Raw genomic sequence first — 15,276 nt, forward strand, 5'->3', positions numbered from 1 at the left:
TTTCTTTAATGATTCACTGTTATCTGAGAACATTGACTTAGGATGCCCAAAACAACCAAGATGGCCACAGAGACATTAGGAAATTGCAAATACATGTTGACTGGTTCTATAATAGGATGGGTTGTTTTGGATTAAGGACTGGGTTTTATAAGGGATCTCCTAGGGTAGTTTCTGCGGATAAGGACAAGATGATATATAGTGTTAGGATATGGAAGTGCTATTCAGTGCACACACTAGCTACTTTAAGCATAATTCCACACAATGCCACACTTTTTAACAGGTTTAGGACCTAATCCTAACTTTATAGAGAAATGTTACTGTCAAGGTGTTTGCTACTATACAGGGCTCTGCTAATCTCTGCTGTGCAGTGGGCAGCTCTCTGCAAAATAGCCCGATTTATAGCAGAGAAAACAGAACTTGAAAACTGACACATATGCCCTCTAACCAAGAAATGACCACACTTTAATCTCCTTGGAGTGCCCCCAACTCACTGAAACCTGGTAAACACCTTCTGCCACAAGATGGGTGATACTGGAATTTCTTAATGTAAGAGCACAGCAAAAGTAGCTCTCTTGTGTAGTTTAAATAATAAACTACCAAACAACGAAGTCCCTGGATAATTTGCCCTTCTGCAAGGTGCAATGTAATAATGGTTTCCAGTATTCCACAATGGTTTCTTTCTGGATGAATATATTAATTCGGTGTTACCTTAGATGCACTTTTTCGGACTCTGTCATTGAAACTGTAAACTTTATCTGACAGCATCATAGTGCAGTCAGTATAATGTATAACTGGTATATTGTCATATATTTACTGTGTGAAGACAAAACTGTTTGACATGATCTGTATAGTAGGAATCTATTTAAAAGTCTTTTTTTGTAAAGAAACATCCCAAGCTATAGTGCGGGTTATGATAGGTTTTGGGCACCATGTTGGAGTTCACGTTTGGAATAAATTTATTTTACTCTAATTTCTAAGAGAACTCAGGCCACTGACATGAGTTATTGTAATCATTTAATGTTATAGCTTTTTGTTCCTTTTGATTTGAATCTCAGTACTGTGCAGGATACATGTTGTACATATCTGTCACTAGTGGAGTTCCCCAGGGATCTGTCCTTGGACCCCCTATTGTTTGGCATCTACTTCTCAGAGGTCCATGCAAAGACAAAAGGCCTGTGACTGACCAAGTTTGCAGACGACTGTAAGGTGGATGCTGTCATTGACTCCTCAGATGATGTTAACATACTATAAGAGGGTCTCACAGCAACAAATGACTGGTACCAAAGTCATGGCCTTAAGTTAAACTCAAAAAAGTATTATCATACCATTCAGCAAAAACACAGCCCATACTGATTACCATATCAACGGCAACCCCCTAAGTACACACAACCTGTGGTGACAGACCTGGGCACTCAGGTTAATAATAACCTCACATTCGACCATCATGTAGTGGCAGTGGTCAGAAAAGCCTTTAACTTGGTTCATCTCATAAGTAAAGGGATTGTATCCAGAAAAAAGGAGGTTATTACCTATCTATACTCCTCCCTCATTAGGCTAATAATTGAGTATAATGCCCCGTTTGGTGTGTACCTCTCTAAACATTTGCACCAACTGGAAAGGCCACTGAAATACCTCACAAAGAGAATCCATGGGCTCCAACACCTGTCCTATGCAGACAGGCTCAAATCATTATCACTCTATTCGGTATCGTACAGTTTGCTCAGGGGTGATCTGTCTCTCACCTACAAGGCAATCTCAGACCCTCCCCCACTAGAGATGGTCCATATCTGTAAGTCTAACTCCTCACGCATTACCTGCTCAAAAGGCCTGAATCTAATATGCAACATCAACAAAACCTGCTGGAGAGACAGGTTTGTCTCCCATAGGTGCTACTTCTCTGAAGTACAGGTCAACACTAAGGGAGTCTGGCTAACAAAGTTCGCAGATGACTGCAAATTGGGAGCCATTATTGAATCCCCAAATGATGTGGATATTCTACAAAAGGGCCTTACAGAAACAGATGCTTGGTGCCAGAGCCATGGGCTCAAGCTCAATGCCAAGAAATGTACAGTTATCCCTTTTGGGAAAAAAACATGTACCCATGAATTACCACACAGGTGGCAGTACACTAAACACCAAAAGTGTGATAAGAGACTTAGGGACACAGGTGGACAGTGGTCTCCCTTCGATAATCACATCACCACAACAGTCAGGAAATCCTTCTATGTGGCACACCTCATCACTAAGGGCTTTTCATACAGAAAAAAGGAGGTCATTTTTCCACTGTACTCATCCCTCATTAGACCCATTATAGAATACAACACCCTGTTTGGTATGTACCTCTCAAGATATCTGCAATAACTGGAAAGGCCGCAGAAATACCTCACTAAAAGAATCACAGGCCTAAAGCAGATGCCCTATGCTGACCATCTAAAAAAACTACAGCTATACTCTGTTGCATATCGTCTACTAATCCCAGTCCCTCAGAGCCACATGTTCCAGGGATCTAAACCTTGTCATCACAATGAACAAAACATACTGGAGGGATAGGTTCCTGACCCAGAGACTCCCCAGACTCCCCAGACTCTGAAATAGACTGCCCATACAAGTCAAGCAGAGCTCCTCTTTGGCCCTCTTCAAAAGGAACCTTGACGATTGGATGTGAGATAGGAAATTCACCCCGAGTATCATGTCAGTCACCCTGCTAGACAAGGGTCCAAGGAAGTAAATATTGTGGGAAGAAATAGCCAAGGAATTGTTATGTCTAGGCTTGTGTAGGCCCTAGGGCCAATAGCCTAGTACCAACCTATGAACCTATGAAAGTACTCTGTGGACCAGTATGATCTATGTGTAATTAGTATTCCAGTCATTACAGTTTTGCTTTTACTTTTAGTTTTCTTTGTTAGTGTTTATGATTTTACTTTTAGTTTTGCTTGTTATTGTTTTACACATTTCAGTGGAAGCTTCTCTGTTAGTTCTGCCCGCATAGCTTTTGCCCCTTTCTAGCTTCCTCTTAACAATAAACTACACTATCTTTAGAACCCGTCTCCCCTCTTTAGTCTTAATCCTTCTCAAAACTCCTTCCACTATCCCTCTCCCCATCTATCCTCTCCCATCCTTCAAAATGTTTTAAGAATGATATAAGAAATATAAATAGTCTAATGCCTAACCAAGAACACAAAATTTTACTATACTAATCTTTTGCTATGTAGCCAATATATGTACATAAAGTGAAATAATATCACTTTGAAGCATGTTTTCTTTAACCCCTGACTGAGCCTGAAAATTGTCTGTGTGGATCAGTGTTCTACCCTGTTTAATAAAAATCAAAAAATAAATAATCTTGGAGGTATATTTAAGATAAATGCAGAGTCTCGGAATATGGAGACAGAATGACCGAAAATCCGGGCTTACATATATTAAGTCCAAGATAGCCTATTCTATAAAGTATAGTGATCTTAACGTTGGTATATATAAGTTTCTGGGGCTTGAGGACTTGCCTCTGACTTTGGGGGAGATGGTTTCTTGCCCTCTGCAAAAAAAAACATGTTTAATAGAGCAAACTAGTGTTCAATATTTAGTCTTCTTCTGTATTTTCTGTCTTTTTTTCACCATTTCAGGGCATTTCAATAGGGAGATTCTAACTCTTTTTGAACATGCTTACAGTGAAACATTATATGAAACTCTACTACAGCTCCATATTGCTAAGTGTGCATACCGAAACAAAAATATCTTAAGGTATTGTTCAAAACAGAATACATTATTTGTTTTGTATCCTTGTTTTTCCAAGCTGTGCAAGTGTGTGTGTGTGTGTGTGTGTGTGTGTGTGTGTGTGTGTGTGTGTGTGTGTGTGTGTGTGTGTGTGTGTGTGTGTGTGTGTGTGTGTGTGTGTGTGATGATAATAGCATACGTACTAGCTGCCAGCAAAGGGCTGGATTCATGAATGCCTGCACTTACTGCTGCTATTGTGTGCTCATTGCACACACGATACCTCCCTATTTAGTATTCATTAAACAGCTCTGCACTTCATGCAAACCCTCAAAACAAGGCTAAACTGCACAATTTGCTAATGAAAGCATACATAGTTGAATTACATGCTAATTAGCCAATCCAAAATGGCAGAGCTATTAAGGAACATATAAAGTCATGTACATTCAGTGCTCCTTTTTTTCCCTGAAATCCAAAACTCTTTTGAATACAGCCACGAAGATACTTAGCAGCAAAAACACCTAACATTTTTTTATGATTAATTTGTATGTGCAACAGGCATTAATTCAAGGTTCTGCTACTGCTGCTGACAGACTTCAGCCAAGAAGAAGAGTGTTCAGATCTCATTTTATATCATGGGCTGCATGATACAGAAATTGTAGATACAGGGTGGACAAGAAAACAAGAGAGGAATTATGCAACCTCTGCTGCCCTCACCTGAGACCCCAGGAAAATCATGGAGAACCTATCCTGGTTGAAACAAAGATGTGCGTAGCATTACAGATACTAGCTACAGAGACGGTTTGAAGGCCCACAGAGGATATATTAGAGGAATCACAGGCCCCAGTTTCTATAATCTTACATCACTTTCTAAATGCAATGATAGAACATGCAAAGGATCATATCTGGTTCTCACACACCCCAGAGGAGAGACTAATAATCATGCAACAGTTTTATGCCAAAGTAATCTTCCCTGAGGATTTGTGGGGACATAGATTGCACACACATAGAAATAAAATCCCTGCCCGGTGAACAGGGAAGGAGGTACATCATCAGAAAAGTATACCACTTAATTAACTCTATATAAATAGATAATAAGTAAGCATTTTATTTTTAAATATTCAAGACTTCATCAGCTCTGATGAAGTCTTGTATATTTAAGATTAAAGTGCTTATCTATTATCTATTTATAGGTTCATAGGAGGTTACTAGGCTATTGACCCAAGGGTTGTTTTAAGCCTAGTCTATTACACCCATTTGAGAGAAAAAGTATAGTCAATGCCTATTATTAGTAATGACTACCCATGTTCAAGAGGAATGTGGAAGCTATTCCCTTCAAGAATTTTCCTGTTTCCCATCCATTCATCCAGGCTCCTTTTGAACGGAGTCATAGAGGTGCTCTGCTTAACATGAATTGGTAGCCTATTCCAGAGAAGTGAAAACCTCTGTGAGATGAATTCGTCTCTCCAGCATGTTCTATTTAAATGGCAAGCCAGATTTAGGTTGCTGTAGTGGGTAATTCTAGTCCCGTTTGACTTACGGATGTGCAGCAACTTCATCAGGTTGGAGTCAGAGATTGCTCCGTAAGCCAGGCACAAGTGTCCACTAAGCAGCCTATGTGCTACTGAGTACAGGGACAAAGACTTCAATCTGTCTGTGTAAGGCATGTGCTGAAGACCCTGGATCTTCTTAGTTAAAAAATCTCTGGGATCTCTCCAGTTGCTGCAGGTGCCTGGTATGGTACATACCAAAGGGTCTATATTATAATATCGAAGTTTTTAAACTTCGAATGCTATAATATCAACCCATTTTTGTCGAAAACTGAAAATAGCGAAGCCACGGAACTTCGAAAACTTACCTAGGGTAAGATTTCGGTTGTCCGTTCCATGGCTTCGCTATTTACTCTACTGTGGTGGGAAGGTTATGGACAGGGGTAAGGTAAGTATGCGAATGGAGGTTGTGGACCAGGTTAAGGTAAGTGTGGGAACGGATCGGGGTAAGGTGAGTGTCCGATAATTAGGGACCTTAGAGTTTGGGAGCGGGTAAAGTGAGTGTGTGATAGTTAGCGACTTTAGGGTTAGGGAGTGGGTAAGGTGAGTGTGCGGTAGTTAGGGGCTTTAGGGCTAGGGAGTGGGTAAGGTGAGTGTGAGGTAGTTAGGGGCTTTAGGGTTAGGGAGTGGGTAAGGTGAATGTGCGATAGTTAGGGACTTTAGGGTTAGGGAGCAGGTAAGGTGAGTGTGCGGTAGTTAGGGACTTTAGGGTTAGGGTTGGGTTAAGGTGAGTGGATAGGTAGTAGTGTAGGGCTAGAATTATGGTTTTGTTAAGTGTATGCATGCGGTTTATTTATTTTAGTGTGCTTGTGTTGTGTGTTTGTGTTTCGGAACAGCAACATTTTTTCCCTGGGAAATAAATCGCTGTTCTGAATGTTCGATATTTTGTGGTTTAGATATTTGAGGTACGATGAAATAGCGTTCGCTATTTAAATCGTATGATAGGGTAATATAAGCGCCATACCAAAGGGGGCATTATACTCAGTTATGGGCCTGGTAAGGAATGAGTATTATAATCTCTTTTGCTCTTGAGGCTATGCCTTTGCTAATCAGATGTGCTATGTAGAATGCCTTTCTTACTACAGTGGATACATGGTGGTCAGAATTTACTGCAGTGTTTGTACTTAAGGCATTGTTTATTTGATAGTTAGTAGGGACATTGCTTTTATTGAAGAGGATGATGATGCATTTTTTTTACATTTAGTTTGAGTCCATGGCTTTGGCACCAATCGTTGGTCTGTGTAAGCCCCTGTTGGAGTAGACTGACATCATTTGCAGAGTCAACAATCACACCGAGTTTGCAGTCGTCAGCAAACTTGGTCAGCCACAGCCCCTTTGTTTTGGCCTGAACTTCCGAGAAGTAAATACCAAACAAAAGGAGGTCCAGTACTGACCCTTGTGGAAACCCACTGGTGACAGATCTGCTGGTTGAGGTGGAGTCACCCACTTTGATAGCATGTGTACGGTTAGTGAGCCAATTTGTGACCCACCTAACAACAAAGGGGTTGAGATTAAGGTGGGTGAGTTTGTCAATAATGCCTGACTGGGGGATTGTGTCAAAGGCCTTCACCAAGTCCAGATATGCTGTGTGCATAGATTTGCCCTCATCTATGTCCCTGGTCACATTTTTGAAGAAGTCTATCAGGTTTAACAGGCATGATTGAGCATTTACAAACCTGAACTGGGTTGGATCAAGGGTTTGGAGGTCACCTATATCTTTGTTTATGAGGTCCATGATGATACGTTCTATGGCCTTGCAGATAAGGTTAGTCAGGCTTATGGATCTATAATTCCCCAGATCTGTTGCTAAGTCGCCCTTGTGGAGGGGGATAATAGTCGTGATTTTCCATTCAGCTGCAACAAATCCTGTATTCAGGCCGTGGTTAAATAGGGTGCCTAAGGAGGTTGCTAATTCCTGTTGTAGTTTGTTTAGAATGCAGCCTGTGATGCCATCAGGACCCATAGAGGCTGTGTTTTATGCCTTAGACAAAGCTTTGATGATCTGTTCTTTAGATATACAGGATGGGGAGCTGTTGAAGGTATGTTTGTGATATGTTTGGAGGGGATAAAGGGGAGAAAGTTTTGCCAAACTTGTCCACTAGTAGGTTAGCAATTTCTGCAGGATCATAGGTTCATAGGTTCATAGGTTCATACTAGGCTATCTGCCCTAGGGCATTTATAAGCCTAGCCAGAGTTGTGTGGCTTTCACCACCCCTTAGGTTGAAGAATACTATACCCATTAGTTTGCCGTGCCTCTGTCCAGCAGTGATACAGAGATGATCCCCGGGGTAAACCTACGATCTCCCATCCACTGGTCAAGATTCCTCTTGAACAGAGCCAGCGAGGTGCTCTGTCTCACATGGACCGGGATTCTGTTCCACAGCATAGGGAGTCTTTGGGTGATGAATCTGTCCCTCCAGCAAGTCCTATTTATATCCGTGTTGAGGTTTAAGTCTCTTGCTCTTGTGGCACTGGTGGATTTGGATTTTTTGAGGTGGAGCATGTTCATTAATTCCGGGTTGGACATGGCCTTGTATGTCAGGCACAGGTCACCTCCGAGCAGACGGTATGCGACTGAATAGAGCTGGAGTTTCTTCAGTCGGGCAGCATATGGCATATTTTTGAGCCCCTTTATCCTTTTGGTGAGGAACTTTTGGGGTCTTTCCAATTGCTGCAGGTGTCGGGTAAGATACATTCTGAATGGGGCATTGTACTCAATCATTGGTCTGATAAGTGAAGAGAACAGGGGAACAATGACCTCCCTTGATCTGGATGTGAATCCCTTCATAATCAGGTGGGCAATGTAGAAGGTCCTCCTAACCACTTTGGCAATGTGAGTGTCAAAAGAAAGGTTACTGTCAACTTGGGTCCCCAGGTCCCTGATAACCTCTTCTGTGCTTAATGGATTGCCACCTATGTGGTAACTTGGGGTTACCTTGTTTTACCAAAGGGTATGACTATACATTTTGGCGTTTAGCTTAAGGCCATGGCTCTGGCACCAGTTATCCGTTTCTATGAGACCTCTCTGAAGGATATCTGTGTCTGATGGATTTTCATCTATGGCCAGTTTGCAGTCATCTGCAAACTTTGTCAGCCACAATCCTCCTATGTTTGCCTGCACTTCTGAAAGTAGATGCCGAACAAGAGGGGCCCAGGACTGAGCCCTGTGGGACACCGCTTGTGACCGGTTTGAGTCTGACATGGCACCAGCAACTCTAACCCTGTGGGTTCTGTCCTTGAGCCAGTTTGCAACCCATCTTGTGACATATGGGTTTACATTTAAGCTGGTGAGCTTTTCTATGATACCCAAGTGAGGTATTGTGTTGAAAGCTTTTGCAAGGTCAAGGTAGGCTGTGTGAACTGCCTTACCCTCATCAATGGTCTTAGTGACTGTTTCAAAAAGTCGACCAAGTTCAAGAGGCATGATCTGCCCTTGACAAAGCCGAATTGGGTAGGATCCAATGTCTGTAGGTCCCCTATGTCTTTATTTATGAGTTCCATTATGATCCTCTCCATAGCTTTGCAGACCAGGCTTGTTAAGCTTATGGGGCGGTAATTACCAGGGTCTGTAGAAGCACCGCCTTTGTGGAGTGGGACCACAGTTGCCGTCGCCACTCTTTGCAGTGTATCCTGTGGTAAGGCTAAGATTAAACAGCAGCCTTATGTGTGGGTTTAGTTCCTCATTGAGTTCGTGTAGCACACAGGGGACACTATCCAGTCCCATTGATGCTGTGTTTTAGCTTTAGAGAGAGCAGCTCTCACCTGGGCATTTGAGATGATTGGGAGGCTACACTCTGCTGGGATAGTTATTTCTCCTTTTGGGGGGGGAGGGAGAAATTTTCACTGAACCGGTCTGCCAGTATGTTTGCAATGTCTGTGGGTTCAGTGATTTTTGTATCATTTTGGACTAATTCTGAGCATATCTGGGAGTTTCCACCCAGATTTCTAACATAGCTAAAGAAGGCCTTATGATTGTCTTTTGAGTCCTTGCTGATTTTTCTCTCAATGTTGGTCTGGGATGATTTTATGAGTGATCGTAGTTTTTTTACTAGTATTGATCAGAGATGTCTTCCCTTTTAGGGATTTTGCTCTATCTTGTAGTAGCTTTCTCCTCTTGTTGTAAAGTTTGTTTATGGCTGGGGTCCACCAGATCGGGCGCTTGCCTTTGGTGGAAAGGGTCTTGATTTTATTTGGGATTGCTTGATCCATGCAATCCTGGAGGTGCTCGTAGAAAGCATTTGTAAGGAATTCAGCAGCGTGGGTTGTGGTTTCCAATGGCTCAGGGGCCTTGAAGGATAGTGTGTGTGATATCATTTGTCACTAGTTCAGCACACATCTGGGTCCTACGTTTCAGGCAACAGATGTAGCTGAAGAAAACCTTAGGGTTATTCTTAGCTGTGTTTACTAAATTTTTCTCGAAGTTGCTCTTAGAGGATTTTATAAATTGTGTTATTTGTTTATTTAGACTTAGGAGGGTATTTTTCCAGTGCTGGGACCTCCCTTTGGTATTCTTAGACAACAGCTTTTTACGCTTTTTGTACAGTTTATTTATGCGACATGTCCACCTGGGTGGCTTGTTTTCTCTTAAGACTTTTACTTTGGTCCTATCCAGCACAGTCGAGTCTATACATTTGTATAAGTGTTGGTACAGGGCATCTAAAGCTGGTTTAAGACATCTCTGTTTTCTATCATTAATTTGGTCAGTGTTCCTTGGTTTTTGTACCACTCAATTAACTTTTAGGTTTTCTGTAATGCCCAAGAGATCATCTACAATGTATGAGCAGTTAACCTGCCAGTTTCCATGACTCAGACATATGGCACATCTGTGACCTATACATAAGGTTTGCTGGGGTGACTTTCCACAGCAGCATCTGGTGGAGGATGCAGATTATGCACTAGAACGTTGGCTCATGGCAGCCACAAGAAACCCACACAATCCCATTGAGCAAGGATACAACAATGCCCATGCTCAAACTAGGAATATAATAGAATGTGTATTTGGCTTGCTTAAATCAAGATTCCATTATCTAGAGAAATCAGTAGGTGCCCTGCAGTATGACCCAGACACCTCTGCCAAAATACTTACAGTGTCTGTGCCATGATGCCCAGTATAAATCTCAGGAACAGCTTCAACAAGGACATCCAGGCCCTGGACCATAGTTCGTAGGACCACAGGCAGCACAAGCAGCTTCAGCAGATACAGATAAGGAGTCTGAAGTAGGCGTACACAATATGCCATGGCTAGGGCTATGAAACAAAGGATAGCACACACAATTACTACCTAAATGGAAAGTATATGCAAATATTAAAACTGATGCCTGCCAAAGTCCTCAACCTTTACTTAACCATGTCATGGTTGTGTCCTGTCAGCATCAGACAGAGTCAACCATCAAGGGCACAGTTGCAGTATTATCCAAGATAAGTGTTGAACATGTAAAAAAAATTTGTAACTATTTTCATGTGCAAATACGTATTATTTGTCATTATACAATGCCACCTCTGCTAAGACAGGAAATGTGCATGCTGATTGGCCAATCCAACCAGCGTGTACATTGTAAATCCAAAGCAATCAAACCAAAAAGTCCGGCTACAAATGATTTAAACAATACTAAAACCCTAATGTGAGATGTACAAGAGTATTAAAGGCTGACGGTGAGCTATGCGAGATGAACTAAGCCCGATTCTGGACATTTCTCTGTGTCTCTCATTTTTTGTCTCCTTCCTGTCTTTAGCAATACTTTTTTGCTGAAGAATAGTCCAAGAAATAAAACTTGTACCATATTACTTTTCCCCCAGTTTCTGTATTTAGTAGTCATCGTGGTAAGAATCACTTATGGGTAGTACTGTTAGTTATGAAAATGGCTAAATGTGTCAATTTCGTCATTGTGTTACTTGACTTGAAAGGCCATTGAAAGGATTTTAAACAACGGGTTTGCAATGTTCTTATCTCTAGCAGCTATCCAGTCTTTATAGTACCAGTAACACGGCAGGACTAATAATTGGAGCCACATCTCTCAATCTCCAAGCATTAAAAATTGTAACACTAGCCTTAAAAAAAATCATAACAGAGGGGTACTTTCTTATTTTTCACAATATCACAATAGAATGTATTAATATAACTAGATAAGATTGCTACTTCTTAGGAAATTAGAGGTAAGGAAATCTGGAAAGTAGGGTGTGTGTCAAGAAATTAAATTTTAGAGTACTTGTCTGGTATTTTCAATCATTCTGAAAGCTAACATATTTCTGAACTATATTTCCTAAATGCTTTTTAAGTTTTACTGCAGATATTATCCCATTCTACAGTACTTAAACTCTATTTTACCCACCACCACTTGCCTCTGCAATACAGAAATCTAAAACAAACTACAACATAAAGACAAACCAAAAGCTTTAAAACTATATCTACTTACATAATTATTTCTTAACATCTCTTAAAAATTAAAGATAACTTGTATTTAAATTAAAAGACAAATAAACAATAAACACAAAGAGAAAGTGTGGACTACTTTATCTCACAAAAAGTGGAAGAATACATAGTAAAGCAAACAAAAACCTAAGTAACCACAACAAAAAGATAACTCAACACAAAACTAAGAGCATTGTATAATAGCAATTACCCACAGCTGGGTATGGGTAATGCTGGATTTACCCACAGTTAGCTTTGTTTGGTCACTCAGGCTTCGCCCTTATGACCAAACCACACCAACCATGGGTAAATCCAGCATTACCCACATCCAGCCGTTGATTATTGCTATAATAAGATGAAACTTTACAATGATGTCAGCAGTAAGTCATGAGTGATTTATGCAATACACATCTATGACTGTGCCCTATTCTGTGCATCACACTTAACATTTTTTTTTTCAAAACAGGTTTATTGTTTTAACATATAAGAGAAATATCACAACAATTTTATACAAGTAATTAAAAATAGGTATTATTATAATATTCAACAAAACAACTAAAGTATTTACAAAGACATCCACTACAATCAGATCAATTAATTAAACTAAAATACCATGCTATTGAAATTAACATTTTTTAACAAATTTTGTAAATTATCCCATACAATAAAATAAGATGTTTTTCTATTTGTTCTAGTCCTAATTGTGTTTATTTCCATATGGCACACTATATTCATAACATTTTTAAATTCATTGAACGAAGGAGGTGTATCTGAAATCCAATTTCTAGTTATTATTTTCCTAGCCACTGCTAGAATAGACCATAACAAGGGAAGCTTAACCTTTTTAACACTTTGAGGTACAGGTGTGTTGAATAATATAAGAGATTTAGAAATAATGAAATTATCTGTAAAAAGAGCCTGCAAAAATTCATTAATTGACTTCCAGTATTCTTTCAATTTTATACAATCATAAAACATATGAGCCCAGTCAGCATTAATTTCTACATTACATCTCTTACATAGATTATCTTTATTATTTATTTTATTCATCATCAAAGGTGTATAAAAAGATCTATGTAAAAATTTCACATGTATAAAGTCTTCAGACAATGGAAGACGTAGTTCTATAAGCAGATTCCAATATATATTGTTTATCTTGTTGATTTGGTGGGTCCCCATTAATAGAAGTGAAATAATTCCAGTATGAATCTACACTGTAAAACGTTTCTTGTCTGATAACTTTATGTATGTATGAAAGTTTACCTTTATCAGAAACTTTATGTTGTAAATTTAATATCAAGTAATCAATCAGTGTTGGAATAGATTCTTTAACAGTTATAGACATTAAATCTATTTTATTAATGAGATGTTGTCTAAAGGTCTGAACCTCTAACCAGCAACTTTCTCTTAGATCAAATTCTTGTTTTAAGAAATCTAGATTTTTAACTTTATTATCAGATATCAACTGATACCAGTACTTTAGATCATTATCTATAGCTAAATGAGTTCCTTCAGAAGTAGATGACAAAAGCATACCCTGAGTATACATTATAGGAAATACAATAAAATTCCATTCCCTATACTTAGGGTGCATGAATATAAAGTTACGATAACTAATAATAATATTTAATGGGTAACAAACCATATGTTTAGGTGTAATAGGTGAAGTACAAAATTCCTTTAGTAACCATAACATGGAGTTATTTACAATCATATTTTTATGTGTTAAGGAGATTTTCATGAAGTGTATACTAATTAGCTCCCAATAATCTTTCCATTTTGTGACATATGACTGATCTATTAATAAAGTAATAACTTTTACAATAGAAGAGATAGTATATAAATTAAAGTCTGGAAAAGAAATACCCCCTTGAGACCAGCTATTGGTATGTTTCTTTAATGCAATCCTAGGTCTATTAGGTGCCCATAAGAAATTTAACATTAGTGTGTTCAGTTTCTTGATAATTATTTTTGTAGGTGGAAGTATTATTGATTGTATTAAGTATAAAATCTTGGGGAATATTATCATTTTAATAATTGTAAGTCTCTCCTCCATAGTAAAAAACATATTATTCCATGTATTAAAAAGATTTTGTATATTAAGAAAACAGGTATTATAATTATTATATATAATAGATTTAATATCTTTAGATAGTATTATACCTAAATAAGTTATCTGACCTGAATTGGGTACATATTTAGTAAAATCACTAATGAGAATATTTTTTCGTGTATATATAGGTAGTATTTTAGTTTTTTCTTCATTGAATATTAAACCAGAAATACTTTTAAAATTCATTATGTTATCAAATAGAGACTGTATAGAAGAATTAGATCCTGCTGATGTAATTAGAACATCATCTGCAAAAAGTTGAATTTTGGATGTTGTATTTTCATTTTTTTCAAAACCCTCTATGTCAGTACTGTTTCTGATCAAATTAGCCCAAGGCTCCATTACTAAAGTGAATAATAGTGGAGAAAGTGGATATCCTTGTTTTGTACCTTTAAGAATGGGTATTTTTGTGAAACATATGTTCCTACCTTAATATAAGCCAACGTTCCTTTGTATAAATGTTCAATTAGATTTACAAATGCATCTGAGAAGTTTGTGCACTTCATTAAGGTAAACAGATAGTCCCAACTTACTGAATCAAATGCTGAACTTATATCAAGACTAATAAGTGTTAAATCTTTCTTTTTCCTATTTGCAAAATCTATTAATGTTAAAGTTCTTCTTATATTATCAAAAGTATTTCTATTTACAATGAAGCCTGTCTGATCTATATCTATAATGCCGGGAATGATTGTCTTCAATCTATCAGCAAAGATATTCATAAACATTTTATAATCAACATTAAGTAATGAGATGGGCCGATATGAAGAACATCTAGTTGGATCTTTATTAGGTTTTAAAATTGGCGAAATAAATGTATATTGCCAAGATGGGGGGGTTATTAACTCAGTTTGGGCCAAAATAAAAACCTTATGTATTAATGAATATGTATTTTTAGAAAGGATTTTATATATCTCTGGTATAATACCATCATTACCCAGTGCTTTGTTTGATTTAAGCTTATTTATTTGTGTAATAACTTCTGTATATGAAATACTCTTGTCCAATAGTTTAATCTGTTGTTTATTAAGCTTTTTATTCATATTTGTGGTTATAAACTCCTTTATTTTATCTTTAGGTTCCATGTTAATATTATTATGGTTAATTTTGTGAAAGTGATTTCTAAATTCATCTAGTATTTCTGGTATACTAGAAACATTCTTCTTTTCCATAGAGAAAAGATTTCTTTGATATGGTTTTGTTTATTCAACCTTTTTGTTTTATTTTTAAGTCTATGTAAGTATTTGGGGCTTATTGAATAAGACAAAAACTTGTATTTCTCTAAAGTTATTTTAACTTTATGAGTTAAAATTTCTTTATATTTCTCATTTAGTTTGTTTATTTCTTCAATAACTTTCTTGTCCATAATATTTTCTTTATTATTATGTTTATAAGAGTATAATTTACTTTGAATATCTAACAATTCCTTATCCCAAGATTTCCTTTTATTATTATACCATCTGATACTTTGTCCATATAGATATGATTTTAAGGCA

At 38.1% G+C, this 15,276-nt stretch overlaps 1 protein-coding gene across 1 annotated transcript in view; it reads left to right on the forward strand.

The window, feature by feature from the left end:
* NOL4 (nucleolar protein 4) overlaps positions 1 to 15,276 on the forward strand; it is a 2,553,475-nt gene that overhangs the window by 2,418,245 nt on the left and 119,954 nt on the right. The window lies entirely within an intron of this gene.

The sequence above is a fragment of the Protopterus annectens genome, chromosome 3.part1, assembly GCF_019279795.1.
Source record: "Protopterus annectens isolate FY-2018-M chromosome 3.part1, PAN1.0, whole genome shotgun sequence".
Lineage (NCBI taxonomy): Eukaryota > Metazoa > Chordata > Ceratodontiformes > Protopteridae > Protopterus > Protopterus annectens.